At 30.8% G+C, this 11,797-nt stretch overlaps 1 long non-coding RNA gene across 1 annotated transcript; it reads right to left on the minus strand.

The window, feature by feature from the left end:
• Positions 1–1,015: 1,015 nt before the first annotated feature.
• Positions 1,016–3,146, minus strand: LOC107028900. The gene is made up of 2 exons (XR_001457892.2): positions 1,935–3,146; positions 1,016–1,469 (listed from the first exon to the last, which is right to left on the minus strand). It is a non-coding gene; the product is annotated as an uncharacterized LOC107028900 (long non-coding RNA).
• Positions 3,147–11,797: the final 8,651 nt, after the last annotated feature.

Here is an 11,797-nt window from a genome sequence, read left to right on the forward strand (position 1 = left end):
TATATATATATATATATATATTGTAAGCTAATTTATTTGAATAAATTTACTGTTACAAATATAAATCATAAAATCAAGAAAATAAACAAAATAATTAAAGAAAGAATTTGAGGAATGTTTTTATCTTTACATAGACTAATCCCATGGTATTATATCCTGTATTACTAATACCTCCAAATGGAATAATTAATACATCCTATAATAACATGTATGAGGTATAACTAATCCATGGATTAGTATACATAAGCCCAAATTCTAACCAAATATAGTACTAAATAATACCTTGCCTAATACATGGATTATTTCTTCTAATGTCGCCTACCAAACGGCCCCTTATTATCTTGACATCGGTCAAAATTTCACCCAACCTACCTAATTGTCACCCCTAGATTATCCTCCGCAGAACTAGGAGGGGAAACTATACTGATCATTTAACATCTTATCTAGTGTCCCTTTGATTTACCATCTGATATCCAAAACCCATTTAGGCCAAATCATGTGAGTCAAATTCGAGATCTCTAATTTAGGGAACAAAAACCTTTGCCTTTTCACCTTTCCCTTGGTGCTTACAGTCGTATTTGCTACGACCTTTTGGTAGAAACTCATCTAAAAGGTCAACCGCAGTGAAAACTTTTATGAATATATCCCTTGGTAGGCAGAAGCGGATTAAGGGTTTTTAGTACATGGGTGCACTAATAAAAGAGGAGGAGAATGTATCAACTGAGAATTCATCCCTATTCCTCTTGGAATAACTCAACCTTTAAGAAAACACTATTCAACCTTCTTAGAGCATGAGTGTCAATAGTTAATATTATACCATTTCAAACGCTATATACATTAACCAACGAATTTCACGGAGACCATGGTTTCACGTGCCCCATAGTCTCCTCTATAAACTCGCCCCTGTTGGTAGTATTGTTATGTATGAAGCATGTTTAACTATGGATAATCTTCAAATGAATTATAACTTCAAGTAGATATTACCTGTGGTGAACATTTAATTGAGATACTAAAGTCAAAAAAACTGGAGCTATTCATTCATCTCTTTAGAGTACAATGACCAGAGACAAGCCCCCTATAGGAACAATATAACATGGTGATACCACAATTTATCAATCTTTGGTACAATCGTATCATTTCACTTACTTTTTTTAAAGACAGATTGTATTATTATACTTTACTTTTGCCCCTAACTATCTAGTAAATACACAGACTCACCAATAAATATTTGCTTTCTTACAAAATTGCTACAAGCCCAACAACTGATGGTCTGAATAATGATCCAGGATCCTGCTTGCGGAGAGTGCAAAACAAGCAAACCTAAAACGATAAACAAAGATCTAACTCATACTCTTTGCAGCAAAAGTGAGTACCACATACACAGATTTTGATCACGACTCTTTTGGACTGGCAGCTTGTCGAAACTTACGTTGCGGCACATCCCAGTTGTATACTCGAGCAATTGTCACCTGAGACACAGCAGCTTATACAATAAGCAAAATGTAAAAAATAGCAACAACCTGGTGGCTGGAATTATGCAGATGTGAAAAATAAACAAAAGAATAAGAAGATAGTGCTCTTTTAACTCTATCTAAATCTGATACTTTTAGATATTTTTTTTCAGACCTATTGCCAAAACAAAGAAATCAAAATTTTGTATCCATTTTTCATGACACTAGTCTGTAACGTACACGCTTTGCGCATGTCACCTATATTAATGATTATACAACTTAAAAGAACTTGGTGTAAATAACCAAAACTCAGCTTCCAAGGAGATGCTAAGCTGTCGAAACGTAACAAACATTCAAAAGAATAGGGATCTTCTATCCACAAAACATACAAGCTTATACATTGCCAATTAAATCTACTAATTCTCCTATTTCCCCCCACATATTTTGTTTACACCAAAAAAAGAACAAACTAAGGCAATTTACCCTTTTTTCTAGGTAGATTTACTAGTGTCTTCAAAATTCCTAGAGTTCCTCTTTTCCAAAATGTCCACCAAATGCAAGCAGGAATGACCTGCCACCACTCCTCTTCGATGCTGCTTCTCCTCACATTCTTCCAGCATCGCAGAAGCTCCAACATAGACTTGGTCATGATCAACTTTATCCTCAATATACTAAAGGACATGTGGCCACAAATTTATAGTTGTCTTGCAATGAAGGAAAAGGTGCTCATTACTTTTTCCTTTGTGTCCACATAATAGAGACATCTTAACAAATCTGAAGACCTCTTTTTTGCAACTTATCTTGAGTTAGGTATACTTTCCTCATCACCAACCAAACAAAACATGATACCTTTGGTAGAACCTTGACTTTCCAAATAAGCTTCCAAGACCAACACACATTTTGATGACTTGTGTGGTTCATGTTGTAGTAGACAGAGTAGACTGAAAATTCTCCTTTCCTGTCCAACCTCCATTTTAGTTGGTCTATGTTCTCAGTAATTCCTCAAAAAGTATCCATGAGCTGAAGCATTGAGGTAAGACTTCCAAATTCCCAGTCACTGAAAGCTCTTCTGAAAGTTAAGTCCCAACCTTGTACACTTCAGACTTGATCTATCTTAACATGTTTTTGGGGACTTAATATATATAGAACAGGGGTGGTGGACTACAAACAGGGACCACCAATCCATTGATCCTCCAGAAATTCAGTCTTCCTTTCATTACCCACTGTGATCTCTACTTCGTCCCAAAAAACTGGCCACTGATTGCGAAGGATTATCAGACACCACAACCATAAGGGCTTTTGACATCTTTTGTAATCCATTCCATATTTCTGTGAGATGAAATTTCTCCTTAGTGCTAAAAACCTCCATGATGAACCTCCATAGCCATATTTGTAGGAGACTTCTTGTGCAACCACAGATTCTTGATGCCCATAGCATCTTCCTTAAGGTTAGTGCTTCTCAGTTAACCAGGTTGATGCTTCTGTTCACTTTGTTGCCTTGCCAAAGTAAGCGTGGCAACGGAACCGGTAGCGGCACTATCGGACCGGGAGCGATCAAAACCGAGAGCCGCTGGGAGGAAAGGTTCCGGAACCGGAAGTTCCAGCAGAATATATGTATATCCGGTACAGTACCGGGACCGGAAACCGGGTTACTTATTAAAACTAAAAAATTAGGAACATTAATCAAATAATACTATAACTTTTATAATTTTAAGAGAAAATACACAAGTATCCCCTCAACCTATGCCTGAAATCGCAGAGACACATTTATACTATAATAAGGTCCTATTACCTCGTGAATTTATTTTATAAGTAATTTTCTACCCCTTTTCGGTCTACGTGACACTAGCTTGAAAAAAAATGTCAACCAGCGTCGGGTCCACAAGACAGTGCCACGTAGGCCGAAAAGGTATAGAAAATTATTAATAAATTAAGTTCAGGGGAGTAATAGGACCTTAGTATAGTATAAGTGTCTCTGAGATTTCGGACATAGGTCGAGGGGTACTTGTGCATTATCCCTAATTTTAAAGTTAAGAATTTATACTTTTAAAGTTTAAAATACAAACTTTCAAACTTTAAAAGTATAAAAGTTTGAATTTCACACTTTAAAAGTTTGAAAATTTAAACTTCACACTTTAAAATTTCAAAAGTATAAAAGTTTAATTTTTCAAACTTTAAATTTCAAACGTTAAAAGTTTATTAAAAATTTAAATTTCAAACTTTATAAGTTATAAGAGTTGAAGACAATAATAAAAAAAATTAATAAGGCGAATAGTCTATATTTTTATTAATATTAATTAAATGGTACAATTTGAGTTACAAAATATTAATAGAGGATTAAATGACCTAATCTACACAACCACCTTCTAGGAAAAATTCTGTTTGAATTAGATCTCGAATTATCATACTCACAGATATTTAATAGTTCATTCTACCAAGTCAATCTTTGCTTACATTTGACATTTCTTTAGTAACATGATAAGGAACTGGTTGATCGGCTAGTTCCTCCAATGCATCAATGTCGTCGTCAATAAAATCTTGCTTCATTTTATCAATATCATTTTCAAATTTGGTAGGTAAAGTTGGATGCCTATAACTCCTTCTCTTTCCATTAATTCAATCTCTCAATAGTACCGATATCTCCAAGCTATTTCTGCTAATTTATATCTATGTTCTCCAAGTTGAAATCTTGTTGCACTAAAAGTGCCTTCCAAAGCTACTGAAGATGCTTGAATAGCTAAGACATCTCGAGCAACCGGTTGAAGTTCTGGAAATTCTTTGTCGCAATTAATCCACCAATCTAGAAGATCAGTAAAACCTTGTGAGGTCTTAATAGTTCCCGTATTTTGATTAATATATGCATCAAAATCATTATGAGAAAGTTCAAGACAACAATAGCATATCATCAATATTACATTCATTATATATACACCTAGAACTTTGAGGTTCTTTATTACGTACTCCCTCTGGCCCTATTTACTTGCCCATATTTCCTCTTTTAGATGACCCTGTTAACTTGTCCATTTTGACAAATCAAGAAAGGACAAATTTCTTTTGCCTATTATACCTTCATTTAAACTTGTTGAAAATTTCATAGTTTCAATTCATCCTTTTTGAAACCATATTTAATAAGGGTAAGATTGTAACTTCACTATGTTAATTATTGTTTTCTTAATATGTGTGCCTTTTATAAAGTGACAACTAAATAGGGACAGGGAGAGTACTACATTTTTCTATTAGAACTATATCATACAATTTTCTAGCTTCAATTTTTATACTATCTTTAACTTCTTGACAATTAACTAGGTGTTTCATCATCTTCAATACCCAAAAAATATATATATTTTTATCAATCATTCGTGATGCACCTTCATCTTTGTAATTTGAGTTTAACAAACAAGTGGTTAAATAAATTTGAGGAATAGAAATAAAATATTTTTTAAAAAATTTCAATTTTCTTAACAGATTCTTCAAATCTTGGTTTATTTTTGAATTTATAAAATTTACTAGAAATAGCACAAATATTTGGTAAAACAAAGCAAATAGTAAAATAATGAAGTGCAAATACTTTTTTTTACATAAATAAAAAAACTTTTAAGAATTCTATAAATTCTCTTACGTTATCGTTATTTCAATCATTATCAAGTCTATAATTCATACTTGAATTACAAACCAGTTGTAAAGGTTTCCTATATTCTTTATTTGAAATGTTTCAAGTCGCTTATGAATATAGAAAATCTTTACAAATGTTTGGAATGCTCATAATTCAAATATGAACTATAAACTTGATGATAATGATTGGAATGACCTAAAAGAACTTATAGTATTCTTAAAAGTTTTTTTTATCTTTGTACCAAAAAATTTTTTTGAACTTTATCATCCAACTATTTTCCATGTTCTACTAAATATTTGTGTTATTTCTGGTAAATTTTATAAATTCAAAAATAAATCAAGATTTGAAATATCTATTAAGGAAAAAATTTAAAATTTAAAAAATATTTTATTCTTATTCCTCAAATTTATTCAACCGCTTGTTTGTTAAACCCCCAATACAAAGATGAAGGTGCATCACGAATGACTGATAAAATATCTTTTAATTTGAGTATTGAAGATGATGAAACACCTAGTTGTCTAGAAGTTAAAGATAGTATAAAAATTGGAGCTAAAAAATTGTATGAATTGTATACTTCTAATAGAAGAAATGTAGTACGTAATAAAGAACCTCAAAGTTCTAGGTGTAAATATAATGAAGATGATATTGATGATATGTTAGATTGTTATCTTGAACTTTCGCATTGTGATAGAAATAATTTTGATGCATATATTAATCAAAATACGAAAACTATTAAGGTCTCACAAGGTTTTACTGATCTTCTAGATTGGTGGAGCAATCGTGGCAAGTGATTTCCAAAACTTCAACATATTGCTCGAGATGTGTTAACTATTCAAGCATCTTCAGTAGCTTCGGGAAGCACTTTTAGTGCAACATGATTTCAAATTAGAGAGCATAGATATTCATTAGTAGCAGATATCTTAGAGATATCGGTGCTATTTGGAGATTGGATTAATGGCGAGAGAGCGTCCAACTTTACCTACCGAATTTGAAAATGATATTGATGAAAACCAAAATATATTTGAGACATATACCAAAATTAGGAAAACCAACGATAAGTAAAAAAGTAAATTTCAGTATGTATTTTTAAAGAAATGTTACATACTAAATAATTATCTGCACATGTTACCAAATAGTAAAGTTACGATATTACAACTTGTTATTTGAGTTACTCACAATCTTCTTATCTCTATAGATTAAAAATTATTAAATATCATTCAATTATTCAAAAATTACGAGGGTCAACAATGTTAACTAAAGATTTTAACACATAATTTGTGTAAGATCTATGAGGCGAGCCCCGAGCGTTGGGCGTTGGACGTGCTTAGGGCGTATAATTGGGCGCTTAGGGTGTAAGTCTTACAGAACTACCCCATAGTTGAGTTTCGGGGCGTTTTTCTAGAGTCCAGCCCAAGGGCGAGCCTCGAGGCGAGTCCCAATAGTGTTTATAAAAAACATTGATACATATGCATTTGTATATAGGGCAAGCGAGATTGGAAGAGGGAGGAGAGAGGTGAGCGAGATTGGGAGAGGAGGAGAGAGGCAAGTGGAGAGGGGAAAGAGTGGGAGAGAGGTGAATTGTATATGTATATAGATTAAATAATTGTATAATATACGTATATATTTGTATATTCTTGCAAATTATACACATACAAACATGACTAATTATTTAAACTCAGAGTCAGTCCACATAATTAATGTATAATAATAGTCGCGAGTTATAATCATAGCAAACTATAGTTATGATGAGTAATCAAATAGTATAAATTTGCTTTATTGCGTAATTTTTCCAATATAATTTGTCGCTACATTTATTCTCTCAATGCCTTCAGAATAGTCTTTACATTAATATTATTATATGTAGGTTAATTGACCAAACTTACATCATAAAAAATTATAATTTTTTAAGGAACTTTGTTATTCGATTCAATAATCATTAGAAATTTATTTTATTAACTTACTTGTAATTATTTTGGTAGCAAAAAAATTATTTATATTAATTGAGAGTGTAGAGATGAAAAAGCCTATATATCGGTTGACAAAGTAACTCCTCTAGATATTGAAAGAATCAAAGGCAATATAAGAACACTCAGCGAAAGGCAATATAAGAACACTCACCGATGATTGCGGCCGGTTAAAGCTCCAAAAAAATAAAAAATTGAAGCCACCAAATTACCCTTAAATATAGTCCAAATGGCTAAAATCAAACATGTTGTCAAAGACTGCCTGTTTCTAGTCTCTTATATATAGTGGAAATTCTTTTAAAAGAAAAGAATAATTTTAATTAATTTTTTTGGTAAAATTATACGAATTTCATAATGTGAAGAACTAATTGCATCTTATCTTAATTTTTTCCGTATTAAAAGAATTTTTTAAAATTTACGGATATTTTGGATATATTTGATACTTGCATCCTCTTTTGGGATACATCATCCAACCTCCCGCTACATTGCATCCCATTTCATATTAAATGAATTACGTTGTATATTCTTAATAAAAGATATGTTTTCGAGCAATTATAATATAAGAAAGACGTTTTGAATACGAATGCCAAATAACATAATATAGTTTTTGACAGTGACGCATCATATTTTTACATATTTTTAATAAAAATTTTATTTATGTTATTGTTCGAATACATCACTCGACATCTAACACATTATGTCCTTTTTATTGTTTAGTAAATAATTTAAAAAAAATAAAACTTGTGAGGTGAGCTCATCTGAAATGGAATATTATAGTAGAAAAATTTGTAAGTTTGTGAAACTGTTTTGAGCAGTATATATATTGAAGTCAAAAGTCATAAGGTTTGCTTTTATCATTCTTAGTTTATAATAGCATTTGATTTGAGACGTAAATCGCGTCAAGTTTTACAAACTGACAAAACAAAACACACATCCCAAAAGAGAGCAAATGAGAGGACAAAATCAGCCTCGTGCACGTCTCTCTATAGTAATTTTGCTCTTTCTCTTTGGGGCGTGACATGCCATTATTGTATTTTCATACAATATGTATATGGGAGTTCAAATTTTGCATATGACCATCCGACCATCTCTTACTCAACATCAAATTTTATATTTGATATAAAATTTAATGTTTTAAATGTCAATCTAGATTAATTTTCACACCTAATTTGATGTGTATTGATATAACACTATTCATCATAATTCATATCAAATAATTTTTTAAATATTATAATATTATTAATTATATAAATTTTTAATCAAACATTATATAAATTGTATATTTTGATTAATTTTTTATATATTTATGTAATATTTTTATAATATTAATATTAGATATAAAATTTAAATTTTTTATGAATTATGTTTTCTATATATGACTTTTAAAAAAATTGAAGTTATGTTAATTCTACTATAAATTATATAAATTACAATTAACGTCCACAAAAATTAAAAATTCAAACGTATAAATTTTTAAATAAATAATACAATGTATTTAAAAATAACCGAATACAATAAACATTGAACAAAGTAGTAATTAACATTCAATTATATAATGTTTATTTAATAGTATTTCATTAATGATTTCACTTTTATATGTATTATCTATTATTATATATAATGTATAATATTTGCTACCAATTTGTATTATTTAGAAAATTATGGTACAAAATAATTTTATATTAAACATTAACAAAAGGAAATAATATGAATTATATATGATGATTGTTTTAGAAAGAATTTGTTTTATGAAATAAGAAAATATATATGAAAAAGAAATAATAATATAATGAAGAGAGAAAAAAAGATTTTTTTTTGGTTTAAAATTAGGTGTAGTGGATTGGAGATGCCTAACATCTTCTAATTACAACTAATATAAAGTTCTTGTGTTTTTTACATATTTTTTAAATTTTCTATCTAGTGTACAAAGTCCATCGTCCATATTAAAATGTTGATTCAATTCAGATAGCATATTGTATGGTCTATTAGATGGTAACACTCCTAACATAATTTTTTTTAAAACTCAAAATCTCTAGTTAAGAGAGTGAAAAAATCCCACCACGATACCTCCGTATAAATAGTGGATCTAATGCAGAAGAATCAACATGCATGACTAAGGGTCCTTTGGACATGATTCAGATTACAATTTTGAAATTAGTTTGATTTTACTAAAATTTGGAAATATTATTGGAATTTTTCTATCCAAACATGAAAACCTTCGTAATTTGTGAAATCTATAAAAAAAATCCAATCTGATAAAATCTTATTAAATAAGCAAACTATCGTTCATAAACAAGGTCTCATAATATCGTAAGATGCCACATTAATAAGTCATGTATCTTCATGTTGTTAGGGGAAATAAGCAAATACCCCATAAAAGCAAAACAATTACAAATATACACCCCTTTACATTCATACTTCACCAGATAATTACATTATATACCCCCTTACTAATTCTATTAACTAATACTAAATCAATATCATATACTGTATTGGTATTATTAAGGCTGATAATTCCGCTAAATTGATAATATATATATATATATATANGTCAATGATACTATAAGAGTATATATATATATATACTCTTATCGTATCATTAACTAATGAGTAATTTCTGAACAAGAAACATTGATGATACAAGAACAATATACATATATACTCTTACAATATCATTGACTAATAAGTAATTTCTAAACAAAAAACCTTAGTGATGCGAATACAATATACATGTATTGATTTAGTATCAATTAAGATGAATTTTCAACTTTAATAATACCAATACAATATATGATACCGATTTAGAATCAGTTAAACGAAAATTATCACATTTAATAAAATTGGGGGGGGGGGGTTATGTAGTGCAACTTTTTATGAGAGGATGGGTATTTTAGGAATTAATTTTTATTTGGGTTACATTATATTTTACGGCCCATTTATGTAATTTTTCCATGTTATTTTTATAAATAATTGCTCGATAACGATTCCATGTTATTACAAATTTTCAAACACAGATAATTTTTAATTAATTATATTTTGCATATATTTAATTTAAGATCACAAAATTCAAAAATCTTTTCTATTTTCTTGAACTCTATGTCAGGTTAAAGCAGAATAATCAAATTAAAATTGAGGTAATATAAATTAAAAGTAATGTGAAATAGTCAAAAGATTTTGTAACATCTCATATTCTAGACAGACTAAAATTTAGCTAAGAAAAATAAGGAGAAACAAATTTGGAAAAAACGGGGAAATCTGGAAAATTCAGATTTCAAAAGTGAGTTTTGGCCATTTTCAAACGGCCATACCTTCCATCTCAGGAGGAGTTTGAGTGATTTCTTTATATGGATGGAAATCTTATTGGAAGATCTTTCCAATTACTCCAAGTTTACGAATTTCCGAGGTCGTATGAATGAAATATGACCTTAGAAAGATGGGTTGTTGAGCATGAAAAGTTCCAAAAGTGGATTTAGTAAGAATGCTTTGGTATTTTCCTCAAGTCAATTAATTATTTCGTTTTATAGTAATATGTTGGGGTCTAAATTGATCCCATTCAGTTTGCGCACTTAGAAAATAGACTAGGGTTTTGAATGTAAGAAGAAAAGAGGAGAAGGAAGAAGAAGACGCAACAACACCAAGTTTAACTTCGTGGATTTTCGTCGGGGGTGATCCCTAACAAGGTATGTGGGCTCTTTTTGTGTTGGGTTACTTCACCCACACACCAATTTCATCAAATCAGTCAAGTTCATGAATTAACTCATGTTAGAGGTTGGAATCTTGAAAGAAAGTTTGACTTTCTTGTTAATTGGATTGTTGTTTATCGGTGTTAGTTGTAATCCATGTTTTAGGATTGTTTTCGGGTATAAATCATTGGGTAATAAGTTAAGTAGGAATCCTAAGTTTTTAGGGGTGGGATCCATGGGAGTTTGGGAAGGTTTAGAGATGAAAACGAAGAAGAAAGTCGGAAAACCCGTTGGGGGGATGCTGGGGCACTGCACCTCCAAAACCCCTCAGGAGAGAGTCTGTCCGTCAGGCTCTGGTGCGACGCGCCTCTCAGAGCGACTGAGGACAAACTCTGTCCGTCAAGTTATTGCCCTCCGCGCCTCTCAAAGCACCAAGACCCCTGGAGACCACGTTCTTTCCCTATCTTCCCGTACTAGTTCTTAAGTGATGTACTCCTCATTCCTAATCATTTTCAAAACTCTAGGGTACATCTAAACATCATGAAATCATTCATAAACATGATATCATGATTCTTGAATCCATAATTCAATTCAAGGAAAGTAAGGTCAAAGTCAAAGAAGTTAAGAGTCAAGTCTACAAGTTAAGAAGCAAGGCAAGGTAAAGTTTCCTAAAGTCTTTCACAAATGTTTTCACTTTGTTTTAAAGACTTAAAGTTCAAGTCAAGTGAAGAGTTGAATTCATATCTCAAAAGCTATAAGGGAACTAAGTATTCCATAACAGTTAAATTTTAAAGTTAAGTAAAGAGCAAGAGTTGATCAGTTCATTTCTCAAATGCTATAAGGGCACTACGTATTCCGTAAGATTTAAAGTTTCAAGTCAAGTAAAGAGCAAGAGTTGAGGTCCATTCTAAAAAATATATAAGGGAACTAACTATTCCCTAGCGTTTTACAAATGTTTCACATTTGAGTAAAGAGGGGAACTAGAGTTCAAAAAGTGTTTTGAACAAACAGGGGAACATTGATTTCCAAAAGGAGCTTTTTAAAGTTAATGGATTCAGTAAATTATTTCAACCCAAAGGAAGGAAG

Source organism: Solanum pennellii, chromosome 1 (assembly GCF_001406875.1).
Source record: "Solanum pennellii chromosome 1, SPENNV200".
Lineage (NCBI taxonomy): Eukaryota > Viridiplantae > Streptophyta > Magnoliopsida > Solanales > Solanaceae > Solanum > Solanum pennellii.